The sequence below is a fragment of the Neophocaena asiaeorientalis genome, unplaced genomic scaffold (genome assembly GCF_003031525.2).
Source record: "Neophocaena asiaeorientalis asiaeorientalis breed wild unplaced genomic scaffold, Neophocaena_asiaeorientalis_V1.1 scaffold226, whole genome shotgun sequence".
Lineage (NCBI taxonomy): Eukaryota > Metazoa > Chordata > Mammalia > Artiodactyla > Phocoenidae > Neophocaena > Neophocaena asiaeorientalis.
The window spans coordinates 9,229,070-9,246,111 of NW_020173037.1; the positions used below are offsets into that span (position 1 = coordinate 9,229,070).

The window sequence follows — 17,042 nt, forward strand, 5'->3', positions numbered from 1 at the left end:
AAGCTCCCCTCTCCCTCCTTTCCTGTCCTACCACAGGAAAGGAGTTTTAAAATTTTTTCTCTTTTCCTGTCCACTGAGTTAGAAGTTATGCATTATGTACATAGATTTAATCTGTATATTTTATTGATTCAGTTAAAGGTGCCATAATTGATTACAGTTCAAAATGAAACAGCATCTCTAACTTCTATTTAAATAAAACATGGTCCTCATTCATGTACCTAATCATCTCCCTCAGGTTAAACCTCTCTTTGTCTAGCTTATCCTTAAGTAGTATTGCCCTTTTTTTCTGTAGTTTTGGGGTTTTTCATGGAGTTGATGAATTTCTCTAGTTTTGATCAGTCATTTCATGGGGAGGAATAAGCAGTGAGCTGTTACCACTTTTTGCTTCATCTGTAATACCGTGTTTTATATCCAGCTAATTAAAGCAGGCTTCAACATTTCTCATACAAATCTGTTTCCTTTAGCTGAGAAATAAATTTCCTTTATGTTTAGGCTGGTTTTTTAAAAGCTTTAGGGCCTTTGTAAAATTAGACTGCAGCTTCCTGGTTCCAAATTCTTTTTTTGTCTTTTTTTTCCTTTGTTTATGTTGTTGGATTTTTGTTTTTGTTTATCCTTTTGAAACATGATTAATTAGCTGGCTCTGTGTCTGTTTTCATTTTTGTTTTTTTCTTTAGGAATATCTCACTGATGCTTATGGGTGTATGAAATAATTCATTTGTAGTTATCTTATAGTAGGGCATTTGTTAGCTTTCTGTATTAAATACTGTTATTCTAGTCTAGGAATATATAAAGATGAAAAAGAAAGGACTTTAGTAACAAAGAACTTAAAGTTCTCTTTGGAATTTATTTTTATAAATTGATTGATTGATTGATTGCTGTGTTGGGTCTTTGTTGCTGCGCCCGGGCTTTCTGTAGTTGCAGCGAGAGGGGGATACTCTTCATTGTGGTGCTCGGGCTTCTCATTGTGGTGGCTTCTCTTGTGTGGAGCACGGGCTCTAGGCGTGCAGGCTTCAGTAGTTGTGGCTCGAGGGCTCTACAGCGCAAGCTCAGTAGTTGTGGTGCACGGGCTTGCTCCGCGGCATGTGGGATCTTCCTGGACCAGGGCTTGAAGCCATGTCCCCTGCATTAGCAGGCGGGTTCTTAACCACTGCGCCACCAGGAAAGTGCCCTCTTTGGAATTTAAAATACAGCTTTCTGATGGTGTCACAGGGGATGGGGACATTAATTTGACCATTGGCAAAGTATATACATATTTATTATGGAGCATGTGTTACTTATAGAAAAGTGGGAGTAGTGAAACCACAAATAGAGAGTCTTATAATGTGTTAGACACAAGTGGCTTTCAGTGTGGTCCTTGGACCAGCAGTATTAGGATCACCTTGAACTCGATAGAACTGCAGGCTCACAAGTTCAGCTTCAGACCTTTGCGGCCCAATAGTGAGTGTTTCCACAGCCATCCAGGTGATTCTGATGCTTGCTAAAGTATGAGAACCAGTGAATGACACATTAAAGCAGATGATGGCACAAACAAACTACATAATGCATTCACTTGACAGGCATGCAGAGTGCTAGTCATGCTTTTTTTCAAGGATAAGTATTACATGTGGATAATTTGGTTAATAAACATCATGAAAACATCACTCAACTTACGTTCAAGGGGTTTCTGCTTTCTTAAAAGAAATTATAATAATAAGTATTATTAATATTTCTTCATGTGAAAAATTATGCTGAATCTGAGAGTAGGATATGGAGGAAGCTTGTGATTCAGTGTTTTTTTTTTTTTTTTTTTAAGTTAATACCGAAAGCTTAATTTAATGCAGTTCAATGCAACTCTTTTCCTTTCCTCCTAACCCTACCTCGGCCAATAGTTTTCAAATTGCTTCAGAGGACTTCTGGTCTATTTTGCTACCTCACCATCAAAAACTCATTGAAAGGGCTAGAAAGACATTATTGTAATAGTCTCACCTAAACAAAATTCTGTGGGAAAACAGAGCTGTGGTGAGGACCTATAATCTCCTGAACTAGGTCTTTGTGTTTGGACTTCTTTATTTTAAAATGGTTTGTGGTAATCACACTGAGGTGTGTATAGGTAATAGTAAATCGTTTTTAGCTAATTACTTGAAAATTAGTATTTGAAGAACTTCTAATGGAGATGGTTTACATTATAAATGCATATAGTTTAAATCATTAAATAATGATGGTGTTTTGTTAAAGGTCTTTGTGCTTTTCTTTCAGGAGAGAAATAGAAACAAACAATAACCATATGAAGATGTCCTGTTAGAATTATACAACACTAATGATGTAGACTCTGGAAATGCCTAATAAGTCAAAGAAGACGTTATTAAAGCTTTTTTCTGCTTAAGGTGACATCTTTGAACTCTAACACAGAACTGACTCTCCTTGTAATGGTTTTCATCAGCGCGTCTGCCCTTATACTCTCACCAAACACACTTGAGAACTGTAACTTCGTCAAGCACTTTCTGTCCTGAAGCTTTTACCAGTATCTGCTGTCTTTTGTAATTATGCATCCTAGCTAAGGCACAGAAGACTGAATGAATGCAAGGATTCATTAACTCTTTGAATTTGTTAAATACTAACAGTTAACCATTAGAAGTGGTTCAATGATGTAAGAGTCACACTGCTTCAACTTTTTCTTTGTTGTAGTTTTTAAATTGTCAATTTTTAGCTATTTGACAGATTAAAAGCAAAATAATCATGCCATATTTAGTCCTGGAGTTCAAGTCTAAATGTTTATGTGAAAATTATTGTAGTAAACTTTTAATATGGCAAAGCAACCTTATGCTCTATTTTAGCCAAATGAAACATAATCTGAGATTATATTAGAACATTTCCCTTGTCTTCAAACTGTTTGGTGTAACAGAATATTGATATGCAGCTTGGTGGATTTCACCAGTTAATGCACATTCTTCTCCCCTCCTTCCCCCAATAATATGTATACTGAAAAATGTGCATTTGTCTGAGGAATTATTTTGTTTGCTACCACTTAATGAATCTCAAAATTTTGAGTAATGTACCTCAGTCTAATCAGACTTTTTATGACCTTTATAACTACATTTAAAACCCTTAATTCCTATTTCTGGGTGTTTGCGAGCCTGATTGCTATCATGAAGTAAAAAATTTATTACTCTAGGTATTCACTAGCTAAATAAACATAGTTCTTGTTTAGCAAGCATATATTGTTCCTCAACTCCTTTCTCCAGCTTTTGCAGTGTCCTGGCATCCTTAAAATATTTGAAAATATGGCCTTGATCCATGGATTAAATCAGTATCTAAGTGAATGTGTTGATGTTTTATTGATCAGATCTATATAAATGGGAATACAGCATATATTTGGGTATTCTTATAGTTATCTTTTTAACATCTTATTTTTTTCGTTAATTACATATCAACATTAATTTTGTATCTTGAAACAAATTGATTTTGTGTAATTATGTGTCAGACATCTGTATTAACTGATTTGATGGCACATGGTTATGAAATAATGTACTGCCCCTTATATTACTGTTCCAAAAGGAGAAAGCTATGTAGAAAGATATGTTAAGGATGAAAATAGCAATACAGTAGATTTGAGTACCTTGATGTTTTGCATTTACTCCACTTATGTTTACATCATGTTTAGAAATGTTTTCATTTACTATGGTCTTTGGTCACTTCGATTCAAAATTTAGTGACAGATATTTCTTTGAGGCTTTCATTTGTGTGATTTTTTTTTGTACAATGTTTTCTTAAAATGTACAAATACTGTATTCAAGTGAAAACCAATACAGTATTTGTAGCTACTTCACAGTGCTTTGGTAGTCCCAGGATAGTTACCAGTGTTTACTGAAGGGAACATCAAAATGTTAATAGTATATTACAAAATAAAGACTTTCTTAAAGGAAAATTGCACCTATTTTACCTTTTTTAAGAGTAAGCCATGAAATCTTGTAGTAACATGTCTCGTAACTATTTGTAATGAAAATTGGCATTTGGGTATAGTCACCACAGCAGCGTTCTGCATCCCTAGGATTATATAGGTAGGACATGTCAGAGAGGGGACACTGTCACTCGGGAGGTCCTGTTAGAGAAAACTGTACAGGGGTGACCTTGTGGAAAGGATCTGAGTCTTCTCTCTGAGGTTCTCTTCTTCTTGGTGCTTTATTAGCAACTCTGAATATTTTTATAAAACTAATTACATTATACACGGATTGAAACTTGTTTAATTTACATTAGGTTTCTGTGTAAGAGGTGTCACGGAAACACTCAGCAAGCAGGCTGATTGCAATAGCAGACTCAGAAATGTCAAATGTAACTCAGCAGTCTACTCATGGCGAGGAGTACATCCCAGTGCCTTTAACCTGGATTTCTAATATTAAGTGAAATGGGTGCAGCATTCCTTTGGGGAAAAAACCAAGACAAAACAAAACTTTACAATTGGTCAGTTTTTTTCCTCATTTAAATTTTCTTCCGAGTGCCTCTTCTCTCTCCCTCCTTGGTCTGTCAGTGTACAGCAAAATGTTTTTCCTCTAAGTGAGATGATCAGAGGTTGTCTCAGTAGCACAACTAATGGAAGGTTTCTTAGCTGTGGGGACCAAGAGGGAGAGAAACTGGGCTCTAGAGCAGGAGACTGATCCAGTGTTCTGAGTAATCACAAATTAAGACATTATTGGCCCAGTAACTTTCTTGCTTAATGTTTTTCCAAGATCTGGTTTGAATGTTTCTTAATTAAAGTTATCTTACGTGGGTGTTTTATTTTGAAAGGTATTATATAGTTTGTATATTTAACAGTAAGGGGGAAAATGTAACCAAAATTAGTATTCTTTCTCTATACATATTGGTACTTGAAGATTCCTTTCAGAAGAAACCCCAGCCTTTTCCTAAGTTCAATCCTCGTTTTAACTTAAGTGATCTTTCTAATTCAAAAGCTGTGTTCTTTTTGAATACCATGCATGGGGGTTAAGCTGATGTTAAAACAGTTTGCAATAAAAGAAGAATCAGCTTAAGTCATTTAATCATTTCAAGTGCATTCTGCATCCTATAAAAATAAGTTTGAGAACTTTAAGAGAATTGTGTTTCATTAAGTTTTGCATATCTTTTGTTATGCCATGTAAATTCCCTTCTTTTTCATATGATTAGAGAAAGGTTATGATAAAATGATTAGTTCATTTACATTCACTTGTAGCAGTTACATGAGAATTTAAATTTTGTCGTGTTTGGGTTTGTTCATTCCTGTGAATGATGGTACAGTTAGGTGAGATTTTCTGTTATGGTACCCAAACTCACCATTTGGTCCTCTTTAATCTTTGAGGGTTTCAATAAAAATTGTTCACTCATATCTGTGTTCTTTCCATTTTATCTTTATAAATACAGATTGCCTTCCAGAAAACGTAACATTCTTGTCAGCTCTGTTACGAATTTCCTGATTGACATACCTTTCAAGTACAAATAGATTATGTCATTCGATTTAGTTGGCCATTTGAAATTAAGTGGGGAAATTAAAGAGAGGAAGGATCACAGTTTATCCTAATCTTTATCCACTCCAGTGAGCTTACTGAATTACATGCTCTTAACGCTAAACTTAGAGCAAAAGAGAAAGAGGCTTACTTAATAGGAGGAAGTCTTGGCACCAGCTGTCTCATAACCCTAATCCCCCATTCTTGGTACCAAGGAATGCTTTTTAATAGTGTGGACGTTTTCCTTTGGGCTGGATAGAGCTTGTGGAGATGGGATCGTGGTGACTCTGAATGGTGCGTCGATGATCACTGCCGGGCTCTCTAAGGCACTCGTTCAGATGGGGGAAACCAGAGTTTCAGTTTTGTGCTGCATACCACACTGTTAGCCTGCGATCAGGGCACAGTTTTACAGGCACCCCAGGTGTCCCACATTGCAGCAGCATCTCCTAAACAGGGTTTGCATCTCTTCAGCGTACTTACATTTGAGGCTCCTCACTTTTAGTTGGGACCCTCATTCTTACTGGCTTTGCTTTATCTTGCTTAGTGACATTAGATTTAGTAATTGTAGTCTAGGAACTAAAATATTCTTGCAGTTAGAAGTTAACTGAGCAATTCAAGGTCATTTGCTTTCTAATCACAGAACAGTTGATCCGTGAACAACACAGGTTTGAACTACATGGGTCCACTTGTACACAGACTTTTTCCAGTAGTAAATACCACAGTACTGCACAATCTGAGGTTGACTGAATCTGTGGATGCAGAGGAACCTTGGATATGGAGGGACCGTGTGTGAGGAGGGCTGACTTTAAGTTGTATGTTGTGGAGGGTCAGCACCCCTAAACCCCTGTGTTTTTCAAGGGTCAGTTGTACTTGGCATTGCATAATCTTCATGTGTATTCTTTCCTCATTTCTCTTGGTGCAGTGATAGTGAGGGGCAGAACTCCCCTGTAGGTCACCCACAGGTAGTAGTAGTGGCAGTTTAAATACAGTTTGTTTATAAATTGTGCACTAAGTTCAGAATTTTTCTACTCCATATTTTGAGTTACTTGTATAACATTGGAACTAAATGTAAATGAAAACTGTCTTTATAAAAGTCAGTGTACAAGGAAGATGTGAGTGCAGAGTTCGAAACACTGGGGGAGTTCCGCATCCCTTCCTGCCACCCTGGGCCGCTTCAAAGAATACCCCTTACACAGAACACACTTAGAGGTTTAAGTATTTGAACGTCATTTGAAAACATCATTGGCTGTTGCTGACACGTCTGTAACCAGAATGGAATTATTGTATAGGGGAAGATCTTAGAATTGGGAGTTGGAAAGACCAGACTTACATAGTTACTTCTAACTGGTAGATTGACACTGAACAAATCACTTCCTTTGTTGTTAGTGCACTTGGTAAATTCAGGAGATTGGCATAGAATGCATCTTAGGTTCTCTGCAGTTCTGAATTTTTATAATTTTATGATTTATATAGCTTTGTAGGCTTATTCTAGCAATAATGAATGTTCTTTTAAAAATAAGTTTGGAAACCAGTGAAATTTGTGATAGTCATTCTTTGTTTATTTCAGAATATAAGTACTGAATACCTCCAATTGTATTTTATTCATTGACTCTGATAAAATATAACCATTACTTCCCTTTAGTGAGTTTTGAAGTCTAGTGGTTCAAAATCTTCATCTTTTCCACAGTGTTGGTAAAAAGAATCAAGAGAATGTGTGTCCCAAAGAAATCCAGTCCAAGTTTGTTTGTTTTTTAATTCTATTGCTGTTTTACATTATCCTTTTTTTTTTTTTCCAAAGAGACGATTTTTTAGAACAGTTGTAGAGAAAAATCGGGAAGACAGTACAGAGAGTCCCCATATACCTCGCACCCAGCTTCTTCTCTTCTTAACATCTCACATTAGTCTGGTACATATGTTGTAATTAATGGACCAATATTGATCCCTTATTTTTTTTTCAGTTTTTTTTTTTTTTTTTTTTTTTTTTTTTTTTAACCAAATTGTCCTTATTCTGGTTCAGGACGCCATCAAGGATAGATTCACGTTACTTTTAGTTGTCATGTCTCCTGAGGTTCCTCTTGGCTGCGATGGTTTCTCAGACTTGGTTTTGGTGACCTTGACAGTATTGAGGAGTAGTGGTCAGATATTTTGTAGAGTACTCCTCCTTTGGAATTTATCTTATATCTTTCTTATGATTAGATGGGGTTATGAGTTTTTGGGAGGAAGACCACATAGGTAAAGTTGCCATTTCCATCACATCATGTCAAGGATGCATACCACCAACATATGCCTGTTGATGTTGACTGACCACTTGGCTCTGGTAGTGTCACGTTTCTCCATTATGAAGTTACCCTTTTTCCCTCCTTTCCACACTGTGCTTTGGAAGGAAGTCACAGTATACACTTGAGTAGGCAATTATGCTCTCCCTTATCCTTGTATTTGTAAAGAGGGATACAGGAATCTGTTTTACTAGAACATGGTCTTATCCTGGCAGGCCTGTGTGTCCTTTTTGCTTTTCTCTCTTTAGAACTTCCCTCCCGTCCCACTCGCTTTCCTCATTTCTCAATGGAATAGATGGATTTTGGAGGAATTCTAATAGAGACTCATACCCTGTCCCTGAATGGATTCTAATTGTGGAGATTTTAGTAAAGGGATTGAAGTTTTATCAGTAGAGAAAATTTAGATGATGGCCAAATATCCTGATCTTACGAGTGTAGGTAAGAACTGATAGTCATTCAAATTGGACTGGATTGAAAAGCCAAAGGTAGGAGTTAAACAGTATATTATGGTTAGAATGGTGCATCCCTTTAAAAGGTGATTTCAGTAGCTCTGCCTCTGTTTTTTGATGGAATGCTTTTGAAATACTTCTGAGGCTGCTGTATAATATTCTGGCCGGGAGCGTGGACTTTGGAGGCTGATAAACCTGTAATGGAATCTGGGTCCACTAGGCTCCAAGCCTAGATTTCTTCATCAGTTAAAAAAGATGAATGAGAATGGAGCCTGTAAGGATTAAATGAAGTAACAGGAAGTGGTGAGCACAAACCCTGAGCCTGTGGCAAGCCTTCCGATTGTTATTGCTCTCCTCTTTTGTTTCTTATGGAAAATTTAGAATTTATTGTTTACCATTGAATACTTCTTAAGGTAATCTTTACTGCTTAGATGCAGTTTAGAGGTTGTAGAAAGTTGATTACTTTCAGTTCATATTGTTACATGATGGAGATCCTGAGAAAAGGCACTACCTGAATAAAGCTTTGTTAAATTATCATTTATCTTCGTTTTTTGCAACTTTTGATTTCCGGGGTTTTCAGTGACTGTCAGCCATGCTTTTTCAAAGTACGTAAAATCAAATGAGGGGCTTCCCTGGTGGCGCAGTGGTTAAGAATCCGCCTGCCAATGCAGGGGACATGGGTTCGAGCCTTGGTCTGGGAAGGGCCCACATGCCACGGAGCAACTAAGCCCGTGCGCCACAGCTACAGAGCCTGCACTCTAGAGCCCGTGAGCCACAACTACTGAAGCCTGGGTGCCTAGAGCCTGTGCTCTGCAACAAGAGAAGCCACCGCAATGAGAAGCCTGGACACCGTGACCAAGAGTAGCCCCAGCTCGCCGCAACTAGAGAAAGCCCGCTCGCAGCAACGAAGACCCAATGCCGCCAAAAATAAAATAAATATACACTTATTAAAAAAAAAAAGACATAGTTTATCCTGCTAGAGCTGAGCAGATGGCAAAACCAAAGGCAAATTAGACCAAAAGGGAAGCAACTAGGAAGAATAACAAGAAAATCTATGAAAAATAGAAGAAAATTAAGCCAAAGATGAAAATTAGATCAAGAACTGTTTGCTTTGCTTGTTACAAATGCCCCTTGATATTAATGCCACTTAAGTGTATTAGTAAACTATAAGAGCACACTGTGAATATTTAGTAACAATTCAAAATGGAAACACTATATGGATGTGTTACCTCCATATTTCAACTTTACAAGGAAGAGGTATTTGACAGTAGTTCCAACTAGTATATATTCAAGATTATATTTCGAGGTGAAAAGTTTACAAATAAAGCTTCAACATATGTTTGCGTGCTGATATTAAAGCTCCAGTATATTAAGCTTGTTCTGCATGGCTTTTGCTGCAGTCACTGACTCTGTTTCCTCTGTAAAGCACCCAGTGCTTACAGCACAGTTAGTACTTGCATCTCAGAGCTGTTTTCTAGTTTGCCCATGTATGTATGCTTACCAGTGTCATCTGTGGTTCCTTCTAAGCTTGTTTATCCCAGTTGTCCTTATTTCTTTTATTATGAGATTTAAATATGTAAACTGATAAAATGTGATTGATAGTTGTTGCTATGAAAACTAAATGGACTTCTTTGGAAATACCTGACAAAAGTGAGTTGTCTAATTAGGTATAGATCAGAAAACAGTAAAAACTTGGCAGGAAAATCATTAAAATGTAGAAGTTTGCGTGCAGTTTGCAAGTGTATTTTCATTTCTTACTCCAGTGGGAAATGTTAGATGGTGCCTTAGAGGTGAGGTATGGTTCACAGAAGAAAGACATGATTCTTATTCAGAGAAGTCTTGGACCTAAATCAAATCCTTGTGGGATACTAATTCCCCAACCAGGATCGAACCCCGGGCCGTCGGCAGTGAAAGCGCAGAGTCCTGACCACTGGACCTCCAGGGAATTCCTGAAGTGTTTGTGTTTTAAATTAAAATGTGCAAAGTTTGTTTGTATCACTTATGAATCTACTCGTTAACTGACATCTTTCACTATTTAACACTTTATTTTAAAGTTTTAACCTAAATTATTCTTTTTAAAGTCCCAAAACTTTTTTCCTTCTGCATTAAACAGCTTAACATGACTGCATGTGTCCATGTGTAATAAGCTGCTAGGATATCTTTGCAAATAAATGTAATAAAGAGAAAGAAGTATTCATACCACTTGGAAAATACAATGTGCCAGCACTTACATTTTTATTTCAAGTATCTAAACTATGAGCAATGTTTTCTGTATGAAATGTACCCACTAATAATTTCTTGTATCTAAATTTAAAGCCAACTGAAACAATGTCAAGTCTTGAGTGAAACCATTCCTCTTTTGGAAAGGCACAGAGCTTATGTAAATTGATGGTCCTCCCCACGACCCCTGCCATTACTCCTTTAATAAGGGGAAAAAAAAAGGCCTGAGAAAGAGGAACTTAGATATTCAGTACCTGTCTTAGAGTTATGTAGCCTTGGCTTGTTTCTTTGTTTTTGTTCTAACTTTTTTTTTTTAATTTTTTTTTCAAATTTCTTCAGCTTTCCAGGCAGTAGTTGAAAGGTCATGTGTTAAAACCAAATGAAAAGCCAAAGGAATGAATATCAGTAGCATATGTGTGTATGTGAGTGTGTGTGTGTGTGTGTGTGTGTGTGTGTGTGTGTGTGTGTAGAAATAAACTACTTATTTGCATCTGTATTTATTTTCAACCAGATTAAAAAGAGATTTCACAGAAGACATTTTAAACAGCTTTCTGACAAAGGTTCAGATATAAAAAAAAGACATTAATGCTGAGTTTCTTTCACATATAGACACAGCCTCTTCTTCCCCTTCAGTTCTTGTGTTTAGTTTGGTGAGGAAACATCCATCCACAATGAAAGTGCAACTTTCACTGTTTTAAAGGAAAGCCTCCAGTGTTTCATCATTGTAGATCTATTTTTACATCGTTCAGCAGTGTTGCACAGGCCCAATGCTAGACAGATGACTGCTTCACAGTGGTTCCTGGATGGTTTTGATGCTTGGATCAATTGTCCTAGTATCTAGTCTTAACGGAACTCCCCTAATTTATTAATAATAAAATTATCACCAATCAATATCATACTTGTAACATTTCATCATGTTTATAATACAATAATATATAATATTAATAATCTCAAACTTATTAACAGCTTGGGCAGCAGTTCCCAAACGTTTTAGTCTCAGGACCCTGTTACCCTGAAATGACTGAGTAACCCAAAGAGCTTTTGTTCATGTGGGTTTTATCAATATTTACCATACTGGAAACTAAAACTGAAAAAGTTTGAAGCGCTTATTGTTTGATTTAATAGCAGCTGGATTTTCATCTTTCTTGTGTATGTAATCTTTCTTGTGTATGTAATCCTCTGGAGAACTGGACTGTACACTCAGGAGAGAATGAGAGTGAAAAGTCCTGGTATGATTCTGAGTATAAACTTGTCACTGCAGACGCCCTCTGGGAACCACGGCTCTGGGGACACTGTTGGTGGGCTGCGTGGTGTTCGCAGTCCCCTGTGTGAATGGCTGTCCTAAGATCTTTTGGGTCCCGTTGGGAAACTCTCCACCCTTCACGGGTACACAGCCCCCCACCTTCCTACAGACACACACCAATCTTTTTCTTTCATGATCTACCAACAGAGAGTCCAACACGCATCTCGGTTAACATCTTCATTACAAGGGATCTATTGATTCATAGTTTTTAGTTAACACTGAACTTTTTTCCTGTAACTTCATATCATTTCCTTACCCGCTGCTTTATTGCCTACAGAAATAAGAACATGAGTGGTTTAACGCTCAAATTAGTTTTGATTTTTATTTGTAAGGGGTTTGTGTGGGGATATCTGCAGGGGAATGTTTGCTTTTATCCTTGGTCCTCCTTGCCTGACCTGACCCGGCTCGGCATCCTCTGGCTTCCTTTTTCCTCTGCTCTTCTTTCCGTACCGCCGCTCTAACTTACCAAGCTGCAAGCAGAGGCGGTGGTAACAAACGCAGGGACAATGGCAAGCGAGCAGGGGTTCCCCTGCCCCAGTTTGCTCAGCTGTGTTTCTCTCCCGTCCAGGTTGGCCGTCCTGCTCGTGTCCTTAACCAGCCCGGACTGCCCTCCGGCCTCAGATCCCAGCTCCTTCTTTCTGCCCTGGCCCCGTGCTCCAGCCACACTGGCTTGCTTTCTTCCCACAAACTTCAGTTTCCTTCCCACTTCCGAGTTCTTCCGTCCTCTGCCCGGATCAGATATTTGCTCTCTCCTACGGGGCTCCGCTAGGTTTACTTCCTCAGAGAGGACGTCCCTGGTCACCACAGCTGAATCAGTTACTCTGCCACTCCATTCTCTTACCCTCTACCTTCTTCCTAGCACTCATCCAGAAGTGTTCGTGTATCGCTTTTTTCTTTTTGAAATTAAAAAAATTTTTTTAATTTAAAGGCAATAGTTTATTTTTGGCTGTGTTGGGTCTTCGTTGCTGCGCGTGGGTTTTCTCTAGCTGCGGTGAGCAGGGGCTACTCTTCGTTGCGGTGCGCAGGCTTCTCATTGCGGTGGCTTCTCTTGTTGTGTAGCACGGGCTCTAGGTGTGTGGGCTTCAGTAGTTGTGGCACGTAGGCTCAGTAGTTGTGGCACACGGACTTAGTTGCTTCGCGGCATGTGGGATCTTCCCGGACCAGGGCTCGAACCCGTGTCCCCTGCATTGACAGGCGGATTCTTAACCACTGCGCCACCAGGGAAGCCCCTTATGTATGGCTTTGTAAACTGTGAGATTCGGAGGGAAGGGACTTTGTCTTGCACGTAAGCTGCTCCGTAGCTACCGGTTGAATGAGTCATTGACGCCTCCCATCTGCTCCTGGATTGGGATGGATGGAGCCTTTGCTATCGATCTGCGATGGCGGCCTTCGTTGCTTGAGATCCAGAAGTCAGTCTGTGAACTGGTGATGCAAAGAGTAGGAAAAAGTTGCTGCTGCTAATTATTGTTTGAGAGAAAGCCATGTGACTTTCATTTTCTTTACCATTTTCTTTACTTGGCTGCTCTTTTGAAATCCGCCAGCTTCCCTCCCTCCCTCCCTCCTTTCCTTCTTTTTTTCCAAAATTGCCTTTGATTGTCATTTACACTGGATTTTGTCTGCGTCAGATAAAGTGGGGGAATAGAGTGTGACTGGCCCTGCGATGGTTAAGAGTGCTGGGAAGCACAGGGGAGGCCATTGACTCACATCTTTCAGTTTATAGAGGAAGAAACAGGCTGGGATGCTATGACTTTCCCAGGGTCCCAGTTAATGGCAGGAGGACTTCCAAGCCCAGATTTTCTAGCTCCCACTTCAAAGCCAAATGCTTCTAAGTCTGTGCCCAAACCTTCTTTCTCCATAGCTGTTGACCAACCAAACAATTAAACGCCTCTGTTTTCTTGTTTGTAAAGTGAGAAAAATCCTCGCTCAGACCTGTTTGGAGCCTTCAGTGAGAATGCGTGCTGCGGGGCATGCTGAAGCCTCCGGGGTGTGTCAGCACTGGCTCCCTGCTCTCCGCTCTCCTGCAGGGCTGGCTCCTCAAGTAGAAGAACCTGTTTTTTCCCTAATTGGCCTGGTGTTTGTCTCCTTCTCTGCATTCAAACTGTAGATCTTCCACACCCTTTTCAAAGCCATGGGTGGGCTTTTCAGCTTTCACAGGGCCAACACTGTCTAGACAAGTGAATTGTTAAAAGTTTTGTTTTAAAAAATGAGTCTGATTTTTAGAGATTGATGTTTCCTTGTTATTGAAACATATATATCACTTTTCACTTCAGAAATGTAGCTACGTCTTTAAGTTACCCTAACACCTCTACCATATAGAAAAATGTTCCACCATAAGAGAATCCGTATTTGTGATACAGGGGTGACACTTCCAATTTCAGATAAAGTAGTAAGGATCTTATCAACTGGCTTCTGTACTGCCCAGCTTAATGTGGTTCGTAACTGAGCAATTACAAAATAAAACAAAAAAATTTTTAATTACATAAAACGACAGGAGAGGGAGCTATTGAGGTTTGATTACATTTTCCATTGCCCTGGTTGAGGTTTTTCTTTAAACTATAATATTTTGACTTAGATTTTCTCAATTGTCAACAGACAGGAAAAGTTTGATTATACTGGAGGATGCATATTCACTTTGGAGGACTGCAAAAAATGAGTTTATTTTTTTCTATCATCTGGCCCCCTTCCATTCTTTATCATTCCCCAAACTCCTGTAAAGGTAATTGGTATAAGAAGAGTCACGGTGATTTTGCAGTGGTAATTTTAGAAATGAATCTACTCCTGTAAAGGTAATTGGTATAAGAAAAGTCACGGTGATCTTACAGTGGTAATTTTAGAAATGAATCTACTCTATTAGTGTAAATCCGGGTCATCGGGATCAGCTGTTCTACGAGCCGCTGTCCTAACTTGTGCTTTTGTCTGGCTTCCCGGAAACTTCTACTGGGCCTCAAAGTCTTACAGGGATTTTTGCTTGTATGATATGAGACCTGAAAGTCTTGAAATTCACAGGCACGGTTGACCTAGACAAGACACGCCGTGTGCATGCGTGGGTGGCATGTGCAGTGTGTGGGTGGATGGGAGACGGGGAGGGAGGTGGAAAAAGTTTGTTTCGGGCCTTTCTCCACAATCGTCTTTAGGTCACGCCCATGTGTGTGATTTACTCCTGCTCTCCAGGTCCTGCGACCTGCTGGCCCTGTGCCCCCTAACTGGACCCTCAGCTTCGGAGCTCTCCCCACTCCTAGCCCACCCTCCCCACTTCAGCCATCGTCTTCAGTTTTTTCAACACAAGTTCAAATTCCTCCTCTAGGAATTTCTCCTTTTGTGCATAAGTGCCTAAAAAAGGGTGTGGGGATGTGGGGATACTCCTTGCAGTGCTGTTTGTAATAGCAAATTAAACCATAGAAACAAGTCTGTTGGTCTAAAGAGTAAATGGTGGAATTTCCTAACAATGAAACACTGGGTAGCCATTAATGCTGATGTGAGAAGATGGTGATGAATTTTCTTAAATTAAAAAAACTCATGGCACATATGATTTGTACCATGAGTTTTAATTGAAATAAAAGATTCACATATAATTTTTTTTTTTCACATATAATTTTAATACATAATTTAAGCAATTTTAAAAGGATTTTATAGCTGAAGTTTTTTGAAATATACATAGGACATTCATAACAATGGCTACTTCTGAAGCATGGTGCTAGCCTTTCTGGGTGTGGAGGAGGAAAGAGGAGAGGCTTTGCTTTTTGTCTTATAACTTTCTTTGGTTTGAACTATCTACCGAGAGCTTATACTTGTAATTAAGAACAAAATTTAAATGCAGATGAAAGGGGAAGGGTGGCGTGAGGGATAGATTGGGATTTTGGGATTGACATGTACACACCGCTATATTTAAAACAGGCTTCCCTGGTGGTGCAGTGGTTAAGAATCCGCCTGCCAATGCAGGGGACACGGGTTCCAGCCCTGGTCCGGGAAGATCCCACATGGCGTGGAGCAACTAAGCCCGTGCACCACAACTACTGAGCCTGCGCTCTAGAGCCCGTGAGCCACAACCACTGAGCCCACATGCCACAACTACTGAAGCCCACGCACCTAGAGCCCGTGCTCCGCAACAAGAGAAGCCACCGCAATGAGAAGCCGGCACACCACAACGAAGAGTAGCCCCCGCTCGCCGCAGCTAGAGAAAGCCTGCATGCAGCAACGAAGACCCAACGCAGCCAAAATAAATTTAGTAAAGAAAAAAGAACATTAAAATAGATAACCAACAAGGACCTACTGTATAGCACAGGGCACTATACTCAATATTCTGTAACAACCTAAATGGGAAAAGAATCTGAAAAAGAATAGATACATGTATATGTAAAACTGAATCACTTTGATGTATACCTGAAACTAACACAACATTGTTAATCAACTCTACTCCAAGATAAAATAAAAATTAAAAAACAAACAAAGGAATAAATCTACTGACCTTCCCAGATTGAATCACAGCATCAGTGTCTCCCTGAAGCCTTTCATGTACCCCTGGGTCTGCTTTAGATGGTGTTCCTCTGTGGTCACCCAGCTGGAATCCTTCTCTCTGCTTGGGGTAGCTTGTATACTAGAACCAGAAGGGTTCTGATGTCAGGCAGAACTGGGTAAAATCATGACTCAACCTTTACCTGACGTGGACAACATATTTAACCTCCTTTAGCCTGAGTTCCTTCACCATAAACGTGGGAATATTGATGCCATTTTGCAAGATTGTTGTGAGGGGCAGAGTGAATTTATGCGAAAGCCCATCTGATGGCAGGCAGATATAGGTGTTCAATAAGAGGTAACGGAATTTTTAGAGAATGGAGATTGCTTTCTCCATTCTCATAGGCTTGCTACTTCGTCAAATAAAAGTAGTAATGCTTTTTACACAGGTTTTTCTTCTGTGGCATGACATCATTCTCTAGACTTCTGTATCGAATTTTACCTGTGCTGTCTCTCAGCTAGCTATTTGGATGGACAATCTTGATTGTGGCTTAATACCAAAGCCTGCTGCCATGTGTCCAGTGGTCCTTTAGTGGCTTACCTCCAAGGTGAATCCAGTGGTGACATCCAGGCACTCTATTAGGAAGAGCACAGTTACAGGAAACTCAGCCTGAGAATTTGGCATTCTCCAATCAACTATAGAGGTAGTTTCTACTACCAATGGTGTGAGTTTTGTGTGGCCGGCGTGGAGCAGAGAAGAGCAGGTGAGCTGAGTTGCTGCATCAGAGGTAGTGGGTGGTTTCACAATTTTAAGTGTCACCCCCTCTTATGAGTGACCTCTCTTTAAAGGCACTTCGCCCATACTGCTTTTTATGATGCCTTCTTTTGA

At 39.4% G+C, this 17,042-nt stretch overlaps 1 protein-coding gene across 3 annotated transcripts in view; it reads left to right on the forward strand.

Annotated features, from left to right (window-relative positions):
* Nucleotides 1-5,333, forward strand: part of YTHDF3 (YTH N6-methyladenosine RNA binding protein F3) — a 33,769-nt gene extending 28,436 nt beyond the window's left edge. For all 3 annotated transcript variants that reach the window (XM_024742572.1, XM_024742571.1, XM_024742570.1), the window contains one exon: nucleotides 2,270-5,333. The gene's annotated coding sequence lies outside the window, so the exon portion shown is untranslated. The remainder of the gene's footprint in view (nucleotides 1-2,269) is intronic.
* Nucleotides 5,334-17,042: the final 11,709 nt, after the last annotated feature.